The 27,316-nt window shown below is 36.4% G+C and overlaps 1 long non-coding RNA gene across 1 annotated transcript; it reads left to right on the top strand.

The window, feature by feature from the left end:
* On the top strand, nt 1-27,316 carry LOC752090. The gene is made up of 2 exons (XR_972749.2): nt 1-320; nt 25,830-27,316. It is a non-coding gene; the product is annotated as an uncharacterized LOC752090 (long non-coding RNA).

Here is a 27,316-nt window from a genome sequence, read left to right as displayed (position 1 = left end):
GAGAAGAAAAAGTGACTCGGGAAGTCTGTCGGCGGGTAACCATGGCAACTCCTCAACCATGACAGGTTGCCTGAATGAGTGTATAAAATGGTCGAGTTTACGGGCAAGGAGGCAGTGAGTGAGAAAGGAAGCAACGAACAACATCGAGATTAGCCATTTAGGGATAAAAGACAGAGTATTTGGAGGACATCTAAACAATAGACCGACCTTCTCTTTTTATGCAGTGTAGTGGAAAAGCAAGACGAACAACAGTAATATAATAGTCGAGCAAAACTGCAAACCGCCACCCGTCGCCTGTCTATCGCATACACACTTTTAAGGTGAGTCTTGTTCGCTATTTGTTCTTTTCACGCTCTTCAAAGGCATTTCTTTTTGTTAATATATATATATAATCGTACCATATTAACGACCATGCGGTGGCAGGTCGTGAAACTATTTCAGGATGATTTTAGATTCCATTTATTCAAATATTACTTTACTTCAGGAAAAGTCAACTGTGCCGAAAAATAAAGACAAAACAGATTTTCTCCTACAAGCGTGATGGTGTAAAATGTTTTCACAATTTGTTCAATTTATTTTTCCTTTCTGTCATTAATGTTTGTAATGAAATGTTGTTTTTCTTAAAGTCATATAAAACAGGTAGTTGCAGTGAATTGGAATATCAAATTATAAAGAAAGCGTGGTTGCTTTATTTTCTATCAGTAAAAAAAGGAGGAAATCCTATGTGAACAAAATCGCAAAGACTTTCCAAATTTCATCTCAAGGGCAACTTTAATATCCTTTTGTATATCCCGTAGAAATCATGTTCAGATTACGTAATACTTCATCGTAATGTTTGCACATTTCAAAAGATGATAGATAGGGCTATTGAAATTGACTTGGGATGAATTTTTAGACATTCTTTGTAATCGTGTTCATGCAAAATTTACTTCTGATCAGGAGGACTGCATTTTGTCTTGATTTCATTTCAAAGCTGAGATAAAAACTAGGCAAAGCTGTTATATCATCAAAGAAAAGTCATTTTTTTATTCAATTTTATGGTTTCTTCATAAAAGTCTCCCCTGCTGAGAGATGCATATAAATGCCTTCGTACTATCATCAGTTTTGTTTGCATTTTCTTTTTAAACCACTTAGCTAATAACAATATATAAGTACACTTGTAACTACTATGTATATCAATCTTACTGCTCTTGACATACATCATCACTTCAATTCATGGAAAAATATCCACCTCAATAATTTATGAGCGTTTTTTCCCAAAGCGAACTTTCTGTGAAGGTATACATCAATAACATTTCTATAATTGCCTCTTGTCACCTTCATTGCTGGCATTGCTAGCCTAATGATTGTTCGGAGACTAATTCTTCTTCCAAACTGTAACGGCAATAATTGCGCCTGTGATTTATTTGGACAGATGCTTTAAATAATCTATCACATTTTGTAGGAGATGTTGACGAAATGATGGCGTCTATTAATCTCCCTCCTTTTTTTTATTTTTTAAATTTCATTTTTAGTTTTGTTTAGCTGAAGAACAAAATGAATTCGGTGAAATAGGTTGCGGTGATTCCGACGTAATTTGTTAGTTTTATCTGATATTATTTCATTTCCCACAGGAAACAAATTTGTTAAAATGTATTATTTGTTCTCAGTATTAAGAAGATGGATAGTAATCTTATAGGATTAAAGAATATGTAATAACAGATCGGCTTCTATTTGCTGAATTTTGAAATATCTCCAAGATATTACAAATTAGATGCAATCACTTACAAATTGTATAGCGCATATATGTTAAAGAAGTGAATATATTTTTTGTGATTCAGATAATAAAAGTGTGCATATTTACGCCCATTTTCACATAATTCCGTAGTTTTATGTATACTTACTTTCTTGTCACTTTCGACATTGCCACCTCCCTTAAGACAAATATTTTTGTTTTCCTCAAAGTGTGGACTTTTATAATATTGCAGATAGCAAACAACACGATCAGATAGACTTTTAAAAATCAAATTAAGGTCAATTTCATTATCATAATTTGTTTAGCCCACAGAAATTATGTCGTTATATTCGCACCTTTAAATAGGTGATATACAAGGCTATTGAACTGCCTTTGGTTGATTATAATATGTAAATCGTTTAGATCATGCTACACCTCCAAGTAAATATTCTATAAAATCGCAAGTTAGTACCTACTCGTGTTATCTTATTGCAAAGCTTTTTTTTAATTGTAAATTATCAAAATCTGTAATAAAATATCACCTTATGATAATCTTATTAAGAGGAACATAAAAACATACGACGAAGCCTAGCTAATCATGTTAGTGGAGGTTTCCCTCCCCCACACTTTTTACCGTAATATATTTTTTCCTCTAAAGTAACAGTCTAAAATATTCCACAATAGCTGTAACAACTATCGGCCTTAAATAAATTACATGTCGGCATAGTTCTGGTTCAGTAATTCGAGTGCCGGTAAATAATGGTAGAAATACTCATTAAAGATTAGCAAAACAAAATAGTCCCACGCGCTTTCAACCTCGATGCCTTCCGTTCTCTAAGGTGAAATCTTATAAATCATACTTATTTATAAATTATACTCATTATAATGTCGGTCAAGCCGATATATGACAATGTATTAATCCCATGTCCCTGAGAGAGGGATCGTTGCTGACCTTACAAATATTTTTTACAATGATTTATAGTTAACCATTATCTAAACTTAAAGCAAAAAACGTATATACAACAGCATTAATAATCATAAAATTTATATTTCAACAAAGCAATATTATCCAGAGGAACAAAAAAAATATTGACAATATTAATTGTTATTACTACAAGTAGTAGTAGTAGAAGTAAAAGTATTAGTAGGGGTAGTAGTAGTAGTAGTAGTAGTAGTCGAAGTAGCAGTAGTCGCTTATTGCGTGGTTATTTGCGTGGTTATTTTATTCTGGAGTGGCCTAGCTTATCCGTCGATTTTCAACGTAAAATGAAAACAATTGACAAGAAAACTTCGTATTTTGATAAACTGCTGGCTCAGAGCAAATGCCTGTTTTTAGAATCGTGTATCAAAGAATAAAACACATTATGCGTACTATTCAGAGAAGTAGAACTCCATTTACGGAATTGTATACTACTAGATGCATGCAATTTTTCTAAAGAAGAAATATTGAGGTCTCAAATTATGACGTATTTCAAGGTAGTAGTTTCGAGCAAGGTTACCCTTTGTAGTTGTCTTCATCTGTAAATACTGCCTTGTTCGTATAGCCTTCCATTTTTTGCAAATGAGTCTCATGTGTCTTGTAATTATGCAAGAACAACCTGTATCCGTAATACCATGCCTGAGCTAGGAAATCGCATTCTTAAAAATGCTTATTACGGAATATAGCAGATACTTATTTTGCTGTGTGTATACTTTATTTTACTGCTGCCTTTTATTACGTGATGTAATCTAAAGGTAATAATATAACACAAGAATTGGTAACTCTCGACAAATGAAAGACAATGAGTGTACATATTAGAGAGAATGATGAAACAAAGCTGAATTAGGGGTGTATAGGCGCAAATGTGTATGCGTTTCGTTAGGGAATCGCATTCTTAAAAATGCTTTTTTTTATTTTTTAAATATTTTATTGTGACAGGGTAGCCCTTTCAGTTATAAAAACTGCTCGACCAAGGGGCCCTGTATCAACATAATCAAAAACATTTTTACAAATCCTATAAACATACATAAGTTATAATGAACACACAAATTAAACAAGATAAAATATTGAAATAAATATTACGGAATATAGCAGATACTTATTTGGCTGTGTGTATACTTTATTTTACTGCTGCCTTTTATTACGTGATGTAATCTAAAGGTAATAATAAAATAGAAAAATTGGTAACTCTCGACAAATGAAAGACAATGAGTGTACATATTAGAGAGAATGATGAAACAAAGCTGAATTAGGGGGTGTATAGGCGCAAATGTGTGTGCGTTTCGTGAGTACATGGGTGTATCTAAGATGCATTTGTGTAACTTTTTTCTGACAGATTAGTAAAAAATAAGAATACTGAAGGCTGAAGTTTGAGATTATTATGATAATTAATATAATAATGATAGTAATAATGATGATCATGATGATGATAATATTGATAATAGAGATAATAATAATCATCATCATCATTATAATTATAACTACGATAATGATGTCAGTGATTTAAATGACGTTTAAAAAAATCGTTAAAACAGTTATTGATGAGTGGTGGTAAACTCAAATATTCTTTGATTTAGGTTGAAATGGTATCAAATTTTATTTAATATTCAAGGAAGAAAAGATGCATTCCGACTTGTATTCACTTATCCCAGATCTCGCATTGTCGAAAAATCCATATAGAATTCTTCATTCATGAGAAAGAACACAGCTCCATTTAAAACGCCTAAAAGTCAACACCGAATAACAGGTGTCGTATGATCGTGATTATAATACCTGCGGAATTCCAGCTCATCATTGTAAGGAGACACGGAGGCACTATGGATATGACTGAGACCGTCCTTGTCTCTAGGGAGCTTCTAAGTGGTGTGGAGGATATCCCTCGGGACCCATTCATTGTGAGAATATTGACTTCTCTGGTTTCCCCGGGAAGACAAGATTCGCCTAATTTGGAGTATTATCCAATTCTATCCCCCTTACCCTTCTTGATTTGTCTATGGATGGTGTGGTCGACTGGTTAAGGAGAGTAGTGAGTGGGGTTAATCGAGGCTTTAGACATGGAGAGAAAAAGAGGTGGAACATGTTGATCGAAGGCACAAGATACCAGGCGGAAATCGGGGAGAGAAGGTGAGAAGAGAGACGGGCAGGGATAAAGGAGGAACCGAGAAAAGATGCCGGGGGAATTATGATTATAGAGACGCAGTGGCAAAGGAAGAGTGTGATTGAGAAAAAAAATGTAAATGTGTAACATGAGATGAGACGACAAATTTAGAATGAAATTTATTTTAAATGTGGCAAAAGAAGCCATTAACAAAAGTAATCCCTTAAGTTTACAACATGCTCGTGCCATATTCGCCACCGGTGTTTTGCACAATTTATATTTCCACCATGACTTTGTTTTATAGAAGATGCTCAATATCTAAGAAATGTTTTCTGACCTAGGATGAATTAGCTTATTGTAAACATTTTTTGTTTAAATCTCTTACAACGTCATCTCAGATGAGATTTTTTTTTTAATAACGAAAATACCTTTATCGAGAACATGTACATGATCATAATTATTTATTCAATCATTTCTTTGATATCTCTAAAAACTTGCAATTTGCGTACACTCTTGATTGGTCGTGATGTCCCTTTTTTAATATATTGGAAATACAAATTATGTAAGAGATGCAATTGTCATTCGCAAAATTCAGCATTTGTTGAAAAGTGGATGTCCGAATCCTTAAGATGCATTAGAGATAAGCAACATCCATTGCCTTACGCACGGTTTGAAGAAAAAATATGCTTTCTAATTTTTTCCCTACCTTAAAAGCTGAGAAATATGGCACCTTAATAATCTAAATGATTACGATAACAAATGGAAACCTAGAAAATGTCAACCCAAAACGGACCCGAGTGCAACGAACCTGTCGGCAGCATTTATTATTATATGAGCATGAGAGGTTTTAGGGCGGGAAAGTAAGTGCAGTTATTACAATTCTAATCTTCTATCTACCGTTTGCTTTGAAATTAATCTGATCGAAATAACAGCCCACGGAGTATTCAAGCACTCCTTTGGCACAGCAGTTTATCTACAGGTAATTTAGGGCAATGTGGGGTTTGCGAAATACATTATACGACATATACCCCGGTTCAATTGCCAAATGGGTCAATTTTTCGCTTTAGTCGAATTTTATCTTTAACCCTAAACTAATAACTTTACGTAACCCTCATCATGAACCAAACGTATAGCCGTTGGAACACTGATTCTACATCACTAGCGTTGTGAGCACAGTGAAAATTTTGCATGATCAAATCGATGGAGCACCTGCAGTAACCATAAAAGGAATGTTACACTCTTTAATGTTTGAAAGCAATATAGAAAAAAGAATATTCGAACTGTATCACTCTTTTATCAAATATTTTCACGAGATATATAATATATATATATATCTTTATCTATCTATGGAATGCTATATATATATATATATATATATATATACATATCATATATAATAGCACTCATAGATACACTTATCCTAATATGAATGAAATATATCTGGTTGAAGTGCATATTTGTTATCTATAGATGTTGTATTATCTTTAAAAGTGCAGATGACATGCCTTTATCGGGCACCATAGTTAAGAATAATCCAAACAGTACAGTAATGTTGATGACTATTCATACTTTTTATGACTAAAACACGTTCCTCTTGATGTTGATGATGAAGATCCACAGCACTTGTATGGCGCCATTTATATGTTGTAATGTGTGTTCCACATGGCTTATCACGTCTGCTGACATTCGCAGGTGTGGAAGAGATTTTGTCTGAATGGATTTAGAGGCCGTACAGGCCAATTTTCAGCAGCGGTACATGGTGAATTATTTATTTTTCAATTTTCTCCAATCACAGAACCTCCACATAGCCTTTATTAGTTAGTAATTATTGATGAAAGAAATGCAGTAATAGTGCATCAATAGGAGATCATAATTTGTTGTTTGTTTGTGTATTTGAGTTGTTGTTTTCTTAAAATTCATCCGGAAAGTGTCGTCTTTTGATTTGAATCAAAAGTAAGATTCAGATTTTCGGACCGTGTCTGAGTGGAACTTTTTTTCATTTGATATTGATTTTTTTTTAAAATTATGATTGCTTTACCTGACTGCTTAGAAAACATGTATCATATGCTTTTAATTACACAACTATGTTAAAGAGAGAAATAAAAACATCTTTAATGTACTATCAAATCCGAGTTACAACCTTTTTACAACCTTAATTTAATGTACGTCCCCCAGTAAATACCTACACATAAATCAGCTTGTAATTCACCAGTTCATATATTGTTAGTGAATTGACTGATTCATTTCATACAGAGTTACAACTTCTGTTCGTATTTATCAATTCTATTTATTCATAAGTCCCTTTAAATCTGACTCAATAAAAGCAATGAAACACATTGTAACAAGCTATACCCTAGAAATCAAAACTTTTTGCTTCAGCACTGGAGTTCGAAACATGTTTTGTTTAATAAATTGGAAATGGATAGTCAGCATGTCCAAGCAACGAACGACTATTTTATCAACGTGTTAATAAGACTGACTGAAGTGTAACCTAATATAAGATGGCTCTACAGTATTGGCTTATATTTCAGTAATAAATTTGGTTGCATTTACATTGATGTGGAAGGCAAACGTCTACTCCACAGTGTAACGGGAGTTTGGATAATTTGTATGGCACTGAGCAAGGACATGTCCTCGCTAATTCGGATAAACATTTATACAAAAAAATGCGATTACGGCTTCCACAGACGCGTTTCTTGTTTTTTCTTTTGAATAAAAAGGATGCATACAGTAATTGATGGATGACTTTGGTTTAAATAAGGACACATACTTAATTCTGCATGATTATACCTATATATTTCAAAGACATGCTATGAATTATGATTTTTACCCAGGGTAGGGAAGACGAAGATTAGGAGCATTTTAAACCAAAATTATAGTTTGATATACGCCGTTCTGTTTCTCCAGGTATCCCTATTTTGTTTCATGGCGCTGTATAGGGGATTAAGGTAAGGGATTGGTTACCCACGCATTTGAAAAGTCATCATTTCGTCCACATCCTCAACCTTAAAACGCAACTAAAAACAGATCTGATAATAATTGGTGCCCGTCGGCTTTAATTCATTTTAATGGATAATGCTCTATTCCCCTGGACGTTTGTTTTTACTTTTCAAATGGGCAGTGGGGTCGGAAGGAAAATTGGGGCTGACGGATACAAAGAATGGCGATTATCTGTTGCGATGGGATAGGGCACGCGCCTTTTGGCGTGGTGTAATCATGAAGAGCAGAGGCGCGATCATGCACTACCCCTAGGGCAAGAGTTGCACTATTGTGGAGAAACGTTGACTTCCGTAGAATGTCACGAATTGTCTTCTTCTCGGACGCTCCTTGAATTTGGGTTTCCTTGAAATGGACACGAGATTAACATGTAGCAAGGACTTTCTGCGATACGGACGCTGGCTTTTAAAAATGACTGATAAGTTACCGAGAAGTATAGAAAGAAGAAAATTAATGATTAACAAGTATTCTCAAACATGTTCAAAAAGGATTGATGGGAATTGTTAAAAGGAAGGAAAGTAGTACGAAATGTCTTTCATACGTTTAGATGGAAAATTCTACTACTTGAGTCAGGCAGTAATTGCATAATTTTGTCACGGTATAGAGCATTATTTTGTCTTACTCAAGACAATAAAAAGTCAAATTTTTCAATCCCCTATATTCTGATTTCTTTCCTATATAGTACTCCCGTTCTTTAGAACAGCAATGTTACAGAAACAACATCCATACCGTTTCGTAACTCATTGTGTTTCGGGTTTTTTAACGTGGTAAATAGGCACGAAGGTTCATTACCAGAAGCATGGGCGGGGATCAATGATGCTATTGGAAATGTTTAAATCGGCCATCGAAGTGTGAATGAGATATACCCATGAGCCTAAGGCCACGTCTACAGAACAGAATTGTATGACGATGAGAAAGAAAAACTATGATCGATATGACAGCTTAATTTCATTACTGTTAACAGTGTGGATCTCACTGCGATTAGAATTACTTTCTAATTGGGCTATCAACCATCATTATGTAACATGCACCGGGGAATAAAACACAGCAAGTCGCCAACTGTTTAAAATATGTAATCATAGTTTAAGGAATGCTCCGAGAAATGGGGTATATTCAAAATCAAATCAAATGCACGTACTCAGTCGTTCTACAGGTCCTAGAAACATCATTCCGCTCAAGTATGACGAAATCTTTAATGCCTGCATAACCTTGTAAGGCATTCAGTCAATGTTTGCCAGTGGATATTGGAGATTTTGTTTTCCTGGAAGTTCATGAGCAGGGAAGTTTTTCCCTTAAACAGGAGAGAACAAATAACACCGCTTCTCCCATTTGTATCGGTTAACTTGAAAGTGGAAAAATTGCCCTTCAGCAAGTAAACAGCTTAAGTAAATAACTCGATAACAAAACTAATCTACCTTGTAAAGTAGACCTAACAATATCCTTCTCTCAGCAAAGAAGCGCAAAATGACAACATGTTACGTGTTATAGAAAAACAAACTGTATTGTCTCTATCATTATGTATCATCAAACATTAATCTAATAATCTGATTTTGACTAAGTTGATATATCTAAAAATGTCTCCGAATCAAGAGTACCATAAAACATCATCAAATCTCAATATATGATTTTTTTGGTTGTTGGAAATGGTTATTTTTTTCTCAAAACTAAATTTTATGCACGACATGGCCCTAAACTATTGTATTAATACCGCCAAAAGATGAAAGCAGTTATAATCGGATTTTCTTGCCAATGCGATTAAATGCGATTTTAAGATAGATATCAATCTTAAGAAATTGAAGTAGGAGACAGAGAAAATGAAAATTTGTACCGAAGGAAACACCCAAGGTCAAATGCACACATCCGTTAACACACACCACGCACAAAGTCACGCTACCCACACCCACATCCGAACCCACGTTACAATCACACGGTATACAAATGCAAATATCCCGTAATAATTGGTAAATAGACCAGCAAGTTGAACGTGATCCAAGATGCATTTGCCAATACTTCACAAGAACGGTTATTGGTAAGTACCGAGAAAATGGCGTGATGGTTTTAGAAACAGATGATTTAGGGTGGCAGGTTAGCCACCATGCCTCATTGGCCAATGTAATAAAGCATGGGAGTTTAATTAAGTTACAGGTCGGGGCTAGTATCGGAGTGTGGGTGAGGGTGGGGAAAGGGTGGGTGCGGGTATGAGAGTAAAGCTAAGATCTGCAATGAGTTCAAGACTGCAAGAATTCACATCCTTAGACATTGTTTCCAAAGTTATAAATGTGGTTTTGCAAACATCTAAGGGCGTGCGAGTTGTGCAAGTTCACATCAGATTTGCACACGAAACCCATGGTAAAATCTATTGTCTGGCACCATCTGAGTTTAACAGTACCTTTTTCTTGTTGTACTTTTGCAATGTTCTTATCAACAAAGTTAAGATGAAAGAAAAAAAACAATGAAGAGTAAAAAGGGGGAAACATGATGCCGTCACTGCATCGAGGAAGTATCATCACTTTCTCAACGCCTGGCATTCTCACGTCACATTGATTCAATGCTCTTTGTCTCATTATCAACGGCGCGGAAATAAAAGACCGATTCGGACTGCTAATTCCCGACTCGTTTTCTTTTTTCTTTCTTTTACTTGCCTGCCAACTCTTTCTCTCCGTCAATTGCTTTGAATTCTTCCGACCGAACGTGTCGTCTTGTGGGAATCTGTGCATGCTATTTGCATGATTTGATTCATTATTCAATCAAATGTGCAGAGAGGGAAAGAAAGGACTGGATGTTTTATCATGTTTTTATTTTTGTTTTGTTCTGGGGTTTTTTCTTTCTAACTTCGCCGATTGAGAGAAATAAATTCAATAGGAAGTGGTTTTTCCAGGACGGTAAGGTTAATGACGTACCAATTGAATGTCACTTATGCTTCCCCTTCTCAATAGAATAGTCACGATAACATCCTATTAGTGTAATACATTGATTGGTAGGTAGCAGACAGTGGTACTGACAATGCACTTAACACCATTTTTTAACACAAATGAAAGATATACCAAGAAATAGTTGTCATGGTCTACTTGATTTTATTTTTGTTTCATTGCGATAAGGTGAATTAAGGTTTTGAAATCGTTTCTGCACTTGTATGACATTCGTGAGATGGTAAAAAATTAGCAAAACGATTTGAATATTCGGGCAACCACTTACAACATCATCATCATCCTTCGCGGATATTAAAGTAAATTTATGGCTCAAGGTTTAAAATCCCTTATAAGTTATCGTGAGTGTCTTGAAAAGAATCTCTCGTACGGTTTCTCTCTCTCTCTCTCTTTCTTTTTCTCTTTATCGTCCTCTCCCTCTTTCTCTCCCTCTCTCTCTCTCTTTCTTTATCTCTCTCTGTCTCTGTCTCTCTCTCTCTCTCTCTCTCTCTCTATCCCCTGTCAATGCCTAGACTTGTCAGTTGATTTCCATTAGCTAGATGGATAGGAGTCCTGGGATTACGTACTTCACTATGGGGTCTTTACATGAGTGCTTTCAATAGTATCCTGGTCCACAAAACCTTTTAATAGAATGTGAAAAACAATGATTAATTATTGTACATTGTACATGTTACAGACGGTCTGTCACTTTTAGTGGACTAGTTAGGCACACGTAACATATTTGATATTTAAAGTGCAGAGTTAGGGTGTTTTAACAAATTATTCTATAACGGTAATGCGGATTTAGCGCGATAAGACGTTTAATAACTATGAAAATAATCTTAGGTAGATTCTCTAGTGCAAGCTATGCAGAGCCTCATTGTGGCTGAAAATACAGATTTAACGTCACTACCGCATAACTACTTAAAGGCAGGGTATTATACCGACACTACTTAATCTATACGTATACTGCCATCTGCTGCTCGCAAAGTCCCGATGTGTCGTCAGCCATGTCCCACAATGCATCTACAACTGCATAACGCGCGCGCGTTGAGGCTCGATTTAACAGGAAATCGCTCTATGTACGCCTTCACCGAAACATGGTGCAGTTGTAAATACATTACAGCAGTGGCAGCTATGTCGGTAAAATACAAAAGGAAAGTTCAGAACCGGTCTTAACTTCTATACTTATGAACACAACACACTTCACTTACTTTCACAGTAATGCACTCCTTCCTTTATACTATACTTACAAATGGTAACAGAGATGGGATAAGATTGCTAATACCATATTATGCATCAATAACTAAAACTATTTCTAACAATGATTGTGTAAACAGTAAATCGAAGATGTCCGTAATCAAAATGTCCGGTAGCAAAAGAGGTATTACTACTCACAATTTTTTTAAAAATAATTACTATGACTACTTAGAGCAGCGTGAAGCAAACGACCGAAAATTATCTAATAAGAATAGATGAGTACCTTAGTAAATCATTTGCGTTACAGTGTCTTAAAATGTTTTTAAGGTTTGGTTATGACAGATAAGAATGAATCAGAAACAAGAAAAAAGCGGATATATAATCACACATTAAAGAAAATAGTCAGAATAGTTCCGATGTTTCATGTGCCTCTGGAGTTTTCCCTTTTCATTTTTGTTAGGAAGGCAGGTGCAGTTACTGGAAAGGTGGGTGTCTGGACGAAGCAATTTTGAGATCTCGGCGAATAATATCATGGAATCTTAAATCAATGGCGGCGTACTTTACTTGCGATTAAGATGTGTGGCACGCCCAGCTTATAGGGTCGAGGGCACTCTGTTTCTTGCTGGAAAGATAGAATGGTCGTATCATATTCTCTCTTTATCTTCCCATGTGGGAGGGGGTGCAACAGTACTCGTACATCACTGCCAGACACAGCACAGTCTGATGACGACAAACACGTAATGCAAAGGTCAAAATATGTTGATAAAGGAAAGATGTCACAGGTCTAATGAATAAATTTCGGTAGCAAATTACTGCATGTCTTTCATGCGACTTTAACAATAAATTACAGATGCCTTGACCACTCTCACCCTCTCCCTCTCTCCCACAGCCATCTTGATGTTTCCAGTATATACAGTCATTGTGCAATAAACCGATCAATTATTTTTCTCACTATTACCTTCTTTGTAGTGGATGTTTTTTTATGCATCAAGATGTTATGTATCTAGATTTATATAGATTTGAATGTAGACAACACACTACAGACACAAACACACCCACACAAACAAACCCACACAAACACACGCGCACACACATATAATTGGGTCTGTTGTGAATAACGTGAGAGTATAGTTCTTTCCAAAATTATGGCGTGGGAACGTCATATATAATAAGTATTTTCATATATTAGACATGTTAGACAACCAATCAAAATCAAGGTTTCCATGAGAGTTACCATTGATGGTAAAGTCACCATCAATGGTAAGTTTTGTGAAACGGGACCGTTGATGAGCAAGTGTAAAAAGCCATTAATATCATATATGGGAAGAGAAGAAGCTCATTAAATGTTTATATAAAAAAAAAAAAACAGAGACTGACATAGCACCAAAGTAGTTAATATATTCATGAAAGTTTGATGAATTATCTTCTTTTACGAACTGGTATATATTTTCAGCGGTAATTTCTGTAAAGCATATCTCCACCTTTGTCCTTTGAGGGATCTTTGTTGCCAGCCATTCAGCGTCCAATTCCAATATTTCCCGCGAAAACATCTCAAAATCCTCTTCCGCCTCAAGAGAGTATCATCGGCGTATCACATTTTTTTAGCACATTAAAATGTGATAATTTCTGCAAGTGGTTGGGTCTCAATTATATCCCTATCGGTGAAACTTCCACATCTTCTGATCCATTGTCCGCCGGGCCCACTCTCCCTCTGTGACTCATTCTCTCTCTCTCTCTCTCTCTCTCTCTTTCTCTCCATATCTCTTTCCAATAAAATTATCCGATGCCAGGCTTAGTCTTTCCTATGTAGTAATATTGCGCTAAAAAAAAAGAAATAGAACGCATTCATTCACACGGTATGTTCATATCTTCTGAAGATGTTATCGTGTCTTACTTTGAGACTCGACTCTTATGTATCCCAACCCAATCCTCTGTAAAGGCTCTCCAGGTTTATTGCTCTCACCTCTCGCTTTCTCGCTCTCTCCTTTCCATAGACATACACACACACACGCACGCATACCCACACACACACAAACACACACACGTGCGCAAACGCACGCACACGCACACCACACACACACGTTCACTCTCCCCATGTTTCTCTTTATAAATAATAGACTCGATTCAAAGTTTGTACAGTCGTTCTTCGTGCAGTAAGTCCATATCTTCATAAGATATATTTCATCTTTGAATGTGATCTTCACCCTTCACCTTTCTACCTTTTCCTGGGTTCTCTCTCTCTCTCAAGGTCCCCTTACGCCCCCCCCCCCCCCTCCCCCACTTTCACTTTCGCGCATACACAATATCCGACAAAGCCCTCTTTCCCGCTCCCACTCTGTTCCCCCTCTCCACCACTTTCCGCTTTCATGTATCGCTCTGTTTCCCTACTTCCCTCCTCTTCCCCATCTCCCCTCTCCACTCTCTCTTTCCCTTTCTCTCTCTCTCTCTTTCTCTGTCTCCAATACCCGTCTCTGAAAATGAGTGTATATCACTTGGTGCATGGTCGTCTCATTATTTTTTCAAATCAAAGGTCATTGGATATTCCCATGCAAAATCCTTGCAACATCTCTTCGAAATGGGAGAAAAATCTAAATCAGCGTCCAATATACAGACGGCTGGAAAAAGGCTAGGGCAAGTGCCTGAAATAAGAGTCAATATGGGCCTAAGTACAGGAATAATATTGAATGCATTTTTGACATCCCAAAAGTTTTGATGACCTGATTTGATTGTCTGAGCCAAAAGATTCATGGTACATCGAAATCGGTAGATAAAAGATAGAACTTTCCAATAAGTAATAAAACATCGCATTGGACGGTTTGAGATAAGATTACGGCCTCGAAATGTATCTCCAGAATATGAACCCTAGCTTGGATGTCAATCAACGCTGGAAAATAACGGAAAAGCACAAATCTATATTACATTAAATGGGTATAATTTACGAGGAATGCCGTGAAAAACAAGTTGCAATGCAATATCCGAGGCGCTCTGTATTCGAAAAATCACTCCATTTTTATCACACGCCCCCGCTTATCTCAGTCCCACGACGATTGTGTATACAATGGGTGCTCGCCCCGTTTTGTGATTAAACGAAAACCATACATGAAAACATTATAGTACGAAGTCATATAAGTCAAATACCGGGGGTTGTTTTCATGCCGTGCATGTAAGGCTCTTATCGCATATGGTTCATTGCATGTGGGTAAGAAGTTCAAAGCAATTAAACAAAGAAGCACGCTAGCGAAAAGGATTGTTTTGTTTGCTTTATGTGACTGCAGGAATAATTTCAGTGTGTCATTGCTTTAAAGACAAACAATAAGAATATGAAAAAACAAAGAAAGCACTAATGAGTACAGACCTTGCTAAGTTGACATTTCGCATTGCCAATTCACGCCAATTAGGTAGAAATTGTGTATTTTCGTTTTCTCGCTTTTTTTGTGAAGCAGAATTTAAAGTGTCAACGATGGCTTTACACCCTATTGACATTTCACACACTTTTTCCTTTCGAAAAACAGTTAAACATAAAGCATAATATAGGCCTACCTTTAACAGAAAGAGCAATCAATTATTTATGCTCATGACTTTTTATAATTAGGTGCGTGTTATGTTTATAAATATATATGGTCATGCTTGTTAATCCGCCTTCACACTTAGCCTACGTGAGGTGTTTGGTAGCACAATAATTCTGCCTTTTCGCAAGTTCTCATCATTTCTTGAAGATGATGAGTGCAGTCGTTCGACACTACAAGCGAAAGAGAGACGGGTGACGAATTCCGAACCCCCCACAAAAATATCAAGTACATGATGTGAGGATCCGTCATCGTCAAAATAGCCCCGTCCTTTACTCAGCAAATACACTCAAGCTTCTTTTCTACTGAATTAAAGTTCTCAAGTGGCATACCAGTGCCACTTCATGTCCATTTCCACGCGCTACGCCGAGTGAGGAGAGTCATCTACCGTGTAACGTGCCTTAAAAGCTCAACCAATTAGACATGGACAAGCGCATGTCCCGTAACTGCGCCTTTTACGCAAACACCAGAAGGGGTCCTGGAAAAACCGCGACGTAGTTCGTGTACCTTCGTAGGTAGCACTTCCTTTTTGTTAAGGGGGCAAGGGGGCGCGCCTCCCCCTCCTTATATAATTCGAACAAATGACCGCCATTAGACAGTTAATTATCATCAGATTGCTCTTGAAAGCCGATCATTTTTGGTGTACTGCTCGGTCCCCATGCCACATCGGAATGGGGCATTAGCAAACATTATTCGTGAAAATTAGATTTACACATCGATATTAAAGGGGAAGGGAGTAATGATTGTCAGATGATGTGCCCCCCTCTCCCACCCCTTGCAAATAGCCAAGGTCAGAATACACCCCCATTGTAATGTGTATTCGAGTCTACGTATGAACTCCAATCATGAAGTATAGGCTGGTCATGTTAATAGGCAAAAACTTCGATTAGGAGTTATCATTGTATATTTCATCACTTAATTCCATGAAACGATGCTTAAGACAAAATTTATATATTCCATACAAGAAACCTATAGAATCAATTTGATGTTAAGCCATTCAAATTAGTACAATACTATTGAATAAGAATCCGTATTCTAATGAATTTTGATATTTTGTTCTAATATCATACATAGACAAATTATATGCTAATGCTGCTTATCCTATTTCATATTTCCTTCCAATGTGTTAATTATGACAGTCGAGAGGGAGTGTAGAGTTAAGTATCGGGGATGGATGGTGAAGCTTAATAAAATGATACTCAAGTCCAAGGTTTGTTTTTGCAAATGTCTGATCTACCCCAAAACATTTTTTATATTACTTAGGAGAGCATGTTGAAAGTCTATTTAACATTGGTTTGCAATCTAACGATATTTTGCACTTACGTATCAGTCTCGAAACACATTTCAGGCAAAAAAGCACACGTTGTATTGTAAAAGATGAGAAGAAATTAATAGCTTAATTGAATACGTTTTGGATTCATTACAAAAGGGAGTTCGTTATCCCCTCTTGCTCAACGCATTATTTTATGAAATGTTGTACTTAAATTTCATCCAACATGCGAAGCCCTTAGATTCAACCAACCTCCTAAGGACGCATTATAAACATTTTCATTTTACAACCACTCTTAGAAAATATATAATTTTTAACATACTCCATACTCGGAAATTTAAAAATAGACAGGCATTGAGATTGCATCTGTGCTAGCACTAAGAATTATGATTGGCTGGTAATTTGTGGATTCTTCCTACGTGATGCTGGTAATGGATTCATAGTATCATTGTCAGCTGAGTCATATATCATTGATATTTCATCAATAATGGCCCAATTTGGACAATAGCATGAGGAGGAGACCGATTCAACGCGAGCCTACATACACCAGCTTTATTATATTATCTTATTAGAGTGAACGTAACAACGCAGACAAAAGGTAGAACTCTATGCGTAGGTGGATGCAGAACATGTTTCCTGTTTACAACACGATTCGTTGGGGGAGGGGAAAAAGTGGGAGAGTATTTCAAATCATGCCATTGAACATTTAAGCAGATTGGGCAAATGAGATTTCTGTTTCTTTAGAAGTCTTTTAAAAATACATACAATATCAAATGTTGTGCAATGTACGTCATCATTATCCTCAATTAGATGAAAAGTAAAGAACATCCCAAATGAACATGTGGTGAACCAGTTTTTCAGGTTCAGGAGTAATATTAATATCAATATTCTACTCTTGGAAAGTGCATGTTACATTGTAATATTATGTAAGCGCTTGTAATAAGATTCTTGTAGCTCTGGCAACTGTTATAGCGTGCAGTCCATTTCAGGGAATAACTTAGTGAGGTGCCCACTTACTACACCTGGGTTGGGTGCGGCAATTGTAGATTAACGTCTTGCCAAACAACCTTAGTGGAATAACATAGCCACTATTCCTCAATGGATGAACTAGTAATATTTCACATCCATATTGCAAACTTTGATAAGCATATAGAATAAGAAATATTACAACACTGAAATAGGTACTGCAGAGCACTACTACTTTTAATAAGAGCGCAATGAATTGCCACGATGGGTCTTCATTCAAATCCGGCTGAATATTTTAAAATGAAAATGCAACTATATGAAAAACCTAATTGACCTCCTCATATATTGTTGGTGTCTTATTATTATGACGTTGGAAGTACTGCAATCGTTATTGAACCCGTAAGTGGATTTTTGTGAATCCAGCTTATCAGGCTTATGATTATGAACGTTAAAGTACAATCACCTTCATAGTTGTTGGTTCAAAACTACCAATGCAATAAAGAAGGCACATGTCACTCCTAAAACCCCGAAAAAGAATGCCCGATCTGTTCAAATTCTAGTATACACTCTGATTTTGAGAAAGAAAAATTAGAGAACAATGGTGGTTTGCTCTATCAAAGTAATCTATTGCTGCCATCCATTCTGTATTTTTGCAAAGGTTGAAAAAAAGAACGTTTTCGCTGGGAATCTTACCCGGATCCCTGGCTTATACCACCAATGCCTTAACCACTAGACCACTGAGATGTCCCAAAAGTTCGGACATGGCCAGGTTCGACTGACTGACGGTTTTACAATTCTTCAACCTTTATTAATTCTTTTTCATAGCACCTTCAAAATAATGGAATGACTTTTAAATAGTTGCCTTTCACTTGATTGCCTCTTTAGCTTTGTTATGGATGTTTGTATGGTAAATGCTTAATGACAAAACAAGAATCAATTACACAATGGACTGATTTTTGCTATTTATTATTATTATTTAAAGTGTCAAATGTCATATTTATCATTTAAAACTAAACGTATTACTATCATATGAAAAGTAGAGTGATATCCGCCACTCGTCACAAGTGATTTTGCTGATTAAATTAAGCATTATGTCATTTAGAGAACATACCTCAATATCTTGTGTTTATGTCTCTGATGCTGGAGCAATAGATGGTTCGATTGGTTCATCATTTCCAAGTGCAGTTAATCACGTTTCATGGTAGACGGATATGCCTGCAAATACACACACACACATGGAATTGTTACAAATATTTGTTTGTAAACGAATTGACAAAATAAATTTCCTGACGTACATGATTGTTCATTAAATACCGAAAAACTATACCAAATTATGTACAAAAAGTGTTTGTCGATAAGCTGCCTGGTAGGGTTCAAGTGCTTATCAATTAAAAACGCACAAAGAAATCTTTCCATATTCTGTTTTCATTGTTTCTATGTTGTCGTGTACTTGTACTATAATGACAGGTAATCCAATTTAACTTCATTTAAAAATCAATAGTTTAGATAGATTTAAACTGATTTATTCAATCTAACTGATAATAAGAATTAAAAACAAACAATTTCTTACTCGTACTGCTGATAACTACTTTTTTGCAAAACTCTTCTTTATATTGCAAATACCATGCATACACTCAACCGTTATCTAATTTTCACTTGCAGATAATTCCTGATATTTTCTTTTGAATCGTAATACTATTGTATCTATTTATGAATATATATTTAGATAGACAAGCCAGCATTATATTATACATGTATCATCAAAATGAGCAGAATGAGATGTACAACATGATAACAATATCCCAAATGCCCTTTAAAATAATGACTTCGAACAGACGGTATGAGATATATATATATCTTTCTCTTAAAAGAAATTATGAGACAAGACGTGGTCGTTTAGTTCAAGGTATATTCTTTTACTGTAGGAATGCATTTACCAGAATAAATCTAACTTTATTTGTTTATTTTTCTTATTATTTACTTATTTCTAGTTATAAGAATAAAATGCATATATATAGATTGTGGTGACTGTTACCCAAAACATGAACAAAAGATAATAACGTCATGAATGACCCCCCCCCCCCTTATTCTTATGTTCTTTGTCTATCATGTTACTGTTCATCTCTTTTAAGGTGTGGTGGATGAGTATTTTGTAGGACTTGAATTTCCCACAGAGCGGCACGTTTAAGGTCAAAAGTGCAATTGAAAGATTACAGATTTGATGGTAACATGATGCTCCGGCGACAATCGCTTTACGAACAAAAAAAATCTTTTTACACCAACGAAACTCCTGACACCTCAACAGTGGACCTCCCACTATACAAAAAAGTTTACCCAAAAGCAAAGCTTAGACCCATTTGCAACCCAATACCTAACACCATACGAAAGGAGCACACGTTTCATCTTTGAAGGCCTATCCAGTTTTCTGCATCATTTGTCTGAAACTTGGAAGCTAATAATCTTTATTACGCCGTGCCCATTACTACACTTGGTTGTAGAGACATTTGTGTAAGTAAATAAAAAAGGGTCTTGTCTGACGACATAAGCACCAAACACAGATTCGAAGGGTGCATAGAAGAGCCATGGGTGGTCACAACAGATCCAGGAATTTGAAAGGGGGAATTTATACAAAAACAAAGAGCAAAAATGAAGTCTATCCCATTTTCAGAAGCCGTTTGGGTCACAACTTTTTTAATTGTTCCTTGTACTTTTTTGGTGTATTTTTATCATATTGAAATGTCATTGTGTATTCAATCGAATATATTTATTCCAAACCACTGTGAATGTTTTTTTTTTTGTGGGGGGTGGGGGGCAGTAATGAGAACGGCTTTTCCTGAATAACATACAGAAAGTTGATTTAAGTCGTATTATAAATCTTCCTTCAATTGCAACACGGCAAAGTACAATCCCCAAAGTGAGACACCCACATATGAAGTAGGCTATGGAAACATCAAAGCAAATCATATTGATCAAAGTAAATGCAGTCAGCCGAAATTACATTCTTTTGGGTGTGAATGATATCCAGAACAATGTTAGTGGGAGGCAATAACGGCTGCTGCGATGAAATAACTATGGACAGTGTCTGAAGGCTTTTGATTCTCACGGGTAATCAGTTCATCTCAGGTTCAATAGAAATCAACCAATCCCAGTTTCAGACCGATATGTCATTAGTTCCGTGGAGATATTCGGCTCCCAGCGGCGGGCCGAGATAGAAACGGTGTGGTTCAGTCAAGCTGATGACGTTGAACCGCGTTACGCACGCTGGCACATGGGATTCTGCCGAGGTCAATATTGTTGCTGTCGAGGTGAAGATGGTATATGGAAAGAGGGTCATGCACGAAATTGCTAAGATGAGATTTACACGAAAAAAAGACAAATGTGGAGACGCAGATGACTGTGTACGATGGTCTTGACATCCTTGATTGGAAATGGGGTTGTCTGGGGCGCCTCATGGGAGAGGTCATGGTTTGGACGGGATAATGATGTTGGGAGTAATGTATATCAACATTCTGAACAATATAGCTACAACATAGAAATGTGCAAAGTCTATAACAACTTGCTGCTGTTGACGCATGGATGTAAATTGTAGAAGTTAAACAATCGCAAGAGATGACAAGGAGCTCTCTTACCCTGAACTTTACCAACCCCCAATGGAAGATCACAAAGTGCTCTTACAGTCAATATTGTATCACTGTAGCATTGGGGAGGGCATTGGCTAATTAAAAAAGAATGAAAGAAAGAAACTGGGATGAAAGGGATAGAGGGAAAAGAAAGCCGAGAAGTAGGTGAAGTGATAAATCCCTTATGACTCTGACGATGTGGGTTTAACACATGACTGAAGCTATAACTCATTTCCTCTATAATAATCAAACAATGTACTGAGCGAAAAGTCGTGTCAAGAGATGTCGTTTGGGAATGGGGATGTCATCCAATCAAATTGCTTTCAGAAGGAGGGATGGACAAATGTGTAAATGTTTGTACTTGTTTATCCTTGGCGAAAAATCTTGGTTTCTCATTTTGTTGTTGACTGGCAAATTATTCTTCTTTTCTATCCCCAGGAGATTTTACCCCAAACCCACTCCCTCCACAATCGAGCAACTTTATGGCTCATATCTTTTTCGAAGGAATAAGCGCGATGTAAACAATTTTCTCAAATAATGTTGCTTATTCAAAATCAAAGTGAAAAAAATTACTTTGTTTCAAGGACATAACACTCCTTAACAAAGCAATAAAAAAAAAATCATGGATACAGACTACAAAAAGTGATACTGATTTTATAAGATTAATATTGAACTTGTTATGTTGATTACACGGATAGAATCATTAAACTGACGGACCAGAATTATGATTTGCTATTCCTCACTTTAATACTGGACTGCTCAATGCATAATAAAAGGAGCAATGTTTAATTTTTCTCTCTCCAAGAGATGTGTGTTTGACATTTTACTTTCATTGATACGTAGAAAATGTGTTCACTTTCACACTTTGAACGATCCACTGCCTGGCTCGAAGTCATCGCCAAAGTAGGTTAAGTTGCTGCTTCTTGGCAGTTTGGATCCGTTCGTGTTATCAAGACAGTATGCAAGAACATGAACATTGGCAGTATGAAAGAACATTGACAGTATGGAAGAACATTGAATGTATGCAAGAACATTGACAGTATGGAAGAACATTGACAGTATGGAAGAACATTGAATGTATGCAAGAACATTGACTGTCCACCAGAATGATGTCTTTCCTTCAGACTTATCATCAATCATCCTAAAAAACTTCCAACTCTTGAGGGAGGGGGTGAGAGTGGGATGTGAAGACCTTTTTACCATTCCGGTCATATCAATTTATTTACTCCCCCGCAACATGACAGCTTATGATATAGTTCTCTTCCCTTCTATAGGTTATACCTCGAAGGATCCTTCCTGTTGATGTGTCAGTTATTATAGATATTATGATAACGTAACCTTATAATAATGATAAATGATATGGGTACCAATGGTGCAATCACTGTGAGCTTGCATCATAAAAACGAATATTTAAATCGACATAAGCGCCCTCAAATTAGAAGTATGACATTAAGCTTTTTACCAGAGAAAGTGTGATTGTTATTTCAAATGTAACCTTGCAACTGATTTCAATACCTGGTGGTTTACTCTGGCGCCATTTAAGTCATAGTTCTTTTTTGATATACTAGGCAGTTTCGGTGTGGGTCTAATAGTACAACACGTATTACTTGTGACAGAGCTATTATTTTCTGTATTTGAGACAAAATGCTGAAGGTTAATCGGCGCAGCGCTAGTCTACTCGCAACGACAAGTATGAAGGACATATCACTACGGCTAGTCATTTTCTCGAAAGAACCTTTCTTCTCGTTTTTTCTTCCATGACTGAAGGCATCAACCTGGTAAATTACATTAGAAAAATCACGATTCGATACGTGAATGAAGAGACGATGTATGGCTCTCATTTCGTGGTGTGTTTTTTTTTCTGCTTCGTCTTTTATGGAAAAGGTGATAAAGTCTGAAGATGGTCTACGTGTGTGGATGAAATGCCATTTGATGAGACAGTCCGCAGTTGAGCCATGGCCATCCATTCTCTTTTTCATCCCTCCACCCCACCAATGGATTCCATTATGAATAGGCCGTGTCATGTTACTCTATTTAGCACGGCTAGGAGGCTGTGGCGAAGAGACGTCGGCGCGTGCTCGCGAAAGAAAGTCCATGAGATACAACAAAATGAAAAAATATCATGTCGGCGAACGCACGTCCATCACGCCTTCGCTTATTATCATCACAATACGGCCAAAAGATGAAAAGACGGTTCGATTTAATATATTACATCACAAATCCAGCTTTTGTAATGATTAAGTAACCGTCATGCGCTCTAGAAAAGATGGCTCGTGGAGGCACAAAACTGACCATCAAAATGATGGATGGTAATTATCGATTCATAACGTGTGATATGAGGGGTACAATAACCCATTTACTTTGTCAGAGATGGATGCATTTGTAGAGATTTGCTCTATACTGATGATCTTTTGGATCGCATGTCAAAAGGTTCATTGGATGATATGTACATTAGTCATTAGACCGATTATGACCGGGTATACCAAGCTGGCTAACTCAATAGAATACCCGGGGCAGGTTGGCCGCTTTCTCTCTGATAATACACCGATATACTACCCAACCTATTCTCACTTCATATACGACCATGAGAAGCATTAACAAAAGGGCACGGTCGTAACCAGACACCGATATTGGAAATGGCAATCTATTCCTCAAATATGAATAAGATGTGGTAAAGGTATTAAATGATTTAAATTCGCCCTTTTAGTGTATGACTGACAATGAAACTGGCTTTTTGCCGAGATTGATTGAATACTTTTTTAGTTTCTACCTTTCTGTTTTCGTCTATCTTGACGTTATATACATCATTCATCTTAAATCTAATCTCTTTAATGCACGTTGGATACCTTTCCCGTAATACAAATATATCTGCCCGCAATTACAAATGAAGATGATTATAAAAGTGGAGAAAGTGAAATATTTTGAAACAAATCAAACACCCTTTAGCACATTGACTGTTTTGAAAAATGTATTTATAAAGACTATACATTGTCTATGTGTTAGGCAAGCGTAATGCAAGTAAAACTAGTTGATCTTCTACAGATTGACTTTCAAAAAGTACGTGATGTTTTCCCCTTTCCGTGAATATCATCCATTTTAATGTCATGTAGGAGAAACCTTGAAAAATTGGAACAACCTGGGCCCGTGGCTTAAAACTTACCACTGATGGTAACTACCATGGCGACGTCACTCAACAATGAATCAAAACAAGGTTTCCATGGAAGTTACCATGAATTGCAAAGATACCGTCAATGCTAAATTTCATGCAACGAGGCCCAGGTTTTTCAAAGTTTTCGAGGTTTCTCCTTTGTCGGCATAGGGCTTAGCCGGAATACTCCTCTCCTCACAACCCCATTGCAGGGGAAAGTTATTAACACTTGCACCCAAGGTACAACCCGTCCCATCCGTTCGGTAATAAACGGTGAAATTTAAACTATGGCTTTCATTTCTTCCCTTACATTTATTATATTAACCCATTGAATAAAGCATCTCTCTTAAACCATTTTGTTACAACAGAATCGATAGTCAAGTAGCAATATCATTCAATCTAAATCATTTCAAAATCATCACCACAAAAAAATTATTATATTCAGAGTACACATCAAATAAAAACGTAGTATTTAGAATGGTATAATATTGAAATCATCACTTATTACCATAAGTTTTTTAAAGAAGACGCTGGAGGGTAAGACGCGAACTATTTCATCGAATCCTCACAAAAGTTTTATTGTAGCAAAGAGACAAGTAAATAAGCTGTTGAGAGGAATTATCATAAGCAGGAAACACAAAACAGTGAAAAAATTATTAATGGTTAAGGCCCATATGTTGAAATGTAATGGACTGTAACAGAAACAGTCATATTTACTGGGGTAGAGGAATTAAGAACAGAAATAACCAGAGGAATGAGGCAGCAGTAGACGCTCTCAAATTATTGGCCTACATGCAGATAAGGCCTACATCGACTGATTTGATTAAAGAACCAGATAAGGTGGAAAAAGTCAAATTTGACTGAATGCCAAAGATACAACCAAAAGCAACATCTTGCATAGATTATACATGTAGTTAACAAGGAGTGGCGGAGCGTAATTATACGTCAGGTTCTTCAGCACATTGTGAGACACTTTCCCAAGGGTCGCACTAGAACTTTAAAATGGAGGGAGCAAAGCAATCGAGCGGAGTTATAGAAGGATAAAACATGTCATAATGTCCTTTTCCCTCGTTAATATTCTTCTAATTCACTTAACCGTCATCATTTGTTGGCAATTGATATGTACGCCACAGGTTGCTTTATCATTGCAAATAGAATCATTCAAGAATTTCATTTTGATGAATACACTATTATAGAAGAACTATAAAAGTTGATCACGAATGAATAAGGAACGATTTAAAGTAGTCGGATATTAGTAGTAGATTGTTGTATAATTTGATTTCGTTACTGTCTACTAACTTACTTAACCTCAATACCATCTGACTATACTAACAGTCATTCTGTTCATTTTGTTTCCCGCTGCAGCCTACAGTCCACAATGAACACGCTATCGCAATACCTTCTTCTCATCTGCTCGCTACTGGTTTTCATCCAGAGCTACGCTCTCCCAACATACGACAAACAGAACGTCGACGAACTCCAAGGCGACAATGACATCGATGAACAACAGTTAGAAATGTGGGACGCGATGCAGGGGGGCGACAACGATGACGTCTTCTCCCGATTAACGAGGGGTGGAGAAGCATTCAGCCGTGACCGACGTCGCGTTTGCGTCAGCGACTGCAGTTTCTGCCATTCTTTCTTCCCAACCTACAAGCTCGGAAACTGCTTCCACGGGTGCAGGAAAGGATTCCATGATCTGGGTTGCAAGCAGTTCCGCTATTAAGCTCCCGCAAACTATGTACATTTAGGTTGATCCTTGAGACACTTGTAACGTTCCTTTTCAGTTCGTCTAGTATACAGTCCTTTCCTTGGCGTCCCGTGTAGCGATGAAAGTAGCTAGTCCCTCGCAAATGGCCCTACAAACTTGACATAAAATGACATCTCTACCAAACATAACATGGCGTATCAACGGATCCGAGCCTGTTTGTATTGATATCCAGCAGTTTAGAAAGAGAACATCCACAAACGTTGGAAAATCGCTATTTTTCTGTACATAATGTATTCTACAAATAACTGTTTTCGCTCTTGCATTGCCCAACAAAAAAATTACGTGTGGTTTTATGAGACAGATTGATTTTCGTCAAATCATGTGCTATTTATGTGCTGTAAAGTTGCCATTCACAAGTTCTCTTATCTCATCTACAACGGTCTGTCTGGTGGACACTTCTACTTAGTAAACTATGAAGTTGTCTATATTGTGTAAGTGCGAATGTATCTGTTATATATGTTACCCAGATAACGTTAACGTTAAAAGGGTTACCATCGTTACTTTGCATTTATGTATACATGATTTAATAAAATTCCACAAAATCTCCATACTGAAGCATTTTATTGGCCAGAATTGTTAAATCAATTGATAATAATAATTATTGTTATTATTATTATTGTTACTGCTACTATTATTATTATTTTCATTTTGTAATTAGTATTGTTGTTGTTGTTGTTAGATAGGCTGACTCGTCTTAATTCATAGACTTACAATTCCCAAACGGCGCAACATCAATGTTGACATTAGTATTATTTGTGCTCATTTTAAATCCTGTTTACAGTTATTAAAAGAATCATTGCTCATTCAAACAAGAAAAGTAAAATAATGTGAAAACACTGATATCCCCAAATGTTTACAGATGTCAATGATTTTTTTAATAGTCTTTGCCAAATTTCATAAAGTATTTGTAGTACGTATTAAGATTATGAAATGGTAGTATAGATGAATATTACCACAATAATTAGCATTATTATGGTCTATATGCTTTATATTTGTATATGATGTATCATAATCATTATATGTTGATTTTATTTATTGAATTCTTCAATACCAAATAAAGGGTTCATATTTTCAGCTCCCA

Source organism: Strongylocentrotus purpuratus, unplaced genomic scaffold (assembly GCF_000002235.5).
Source record: "Strongylocentrotus purpuratus isolate Spur 01 unplaced genomic scaffold, Spur_5.0 spur5_scaffold_5, whole genome shotgun sequence".
Classification (NCBI taxonomy): domain Eukaryota; kingdom Metazoa; phylum Echinodermata; class Echinoidea; order Camarodonta; family Strongylocentrotidae; genus Strongylocentrotus; species Strongylocentrotus purpuratus.
Note: the sequence above shows the minus strand (reverse complement) of the source record. Positions and strands in the feature narration are given on the sequence as shown.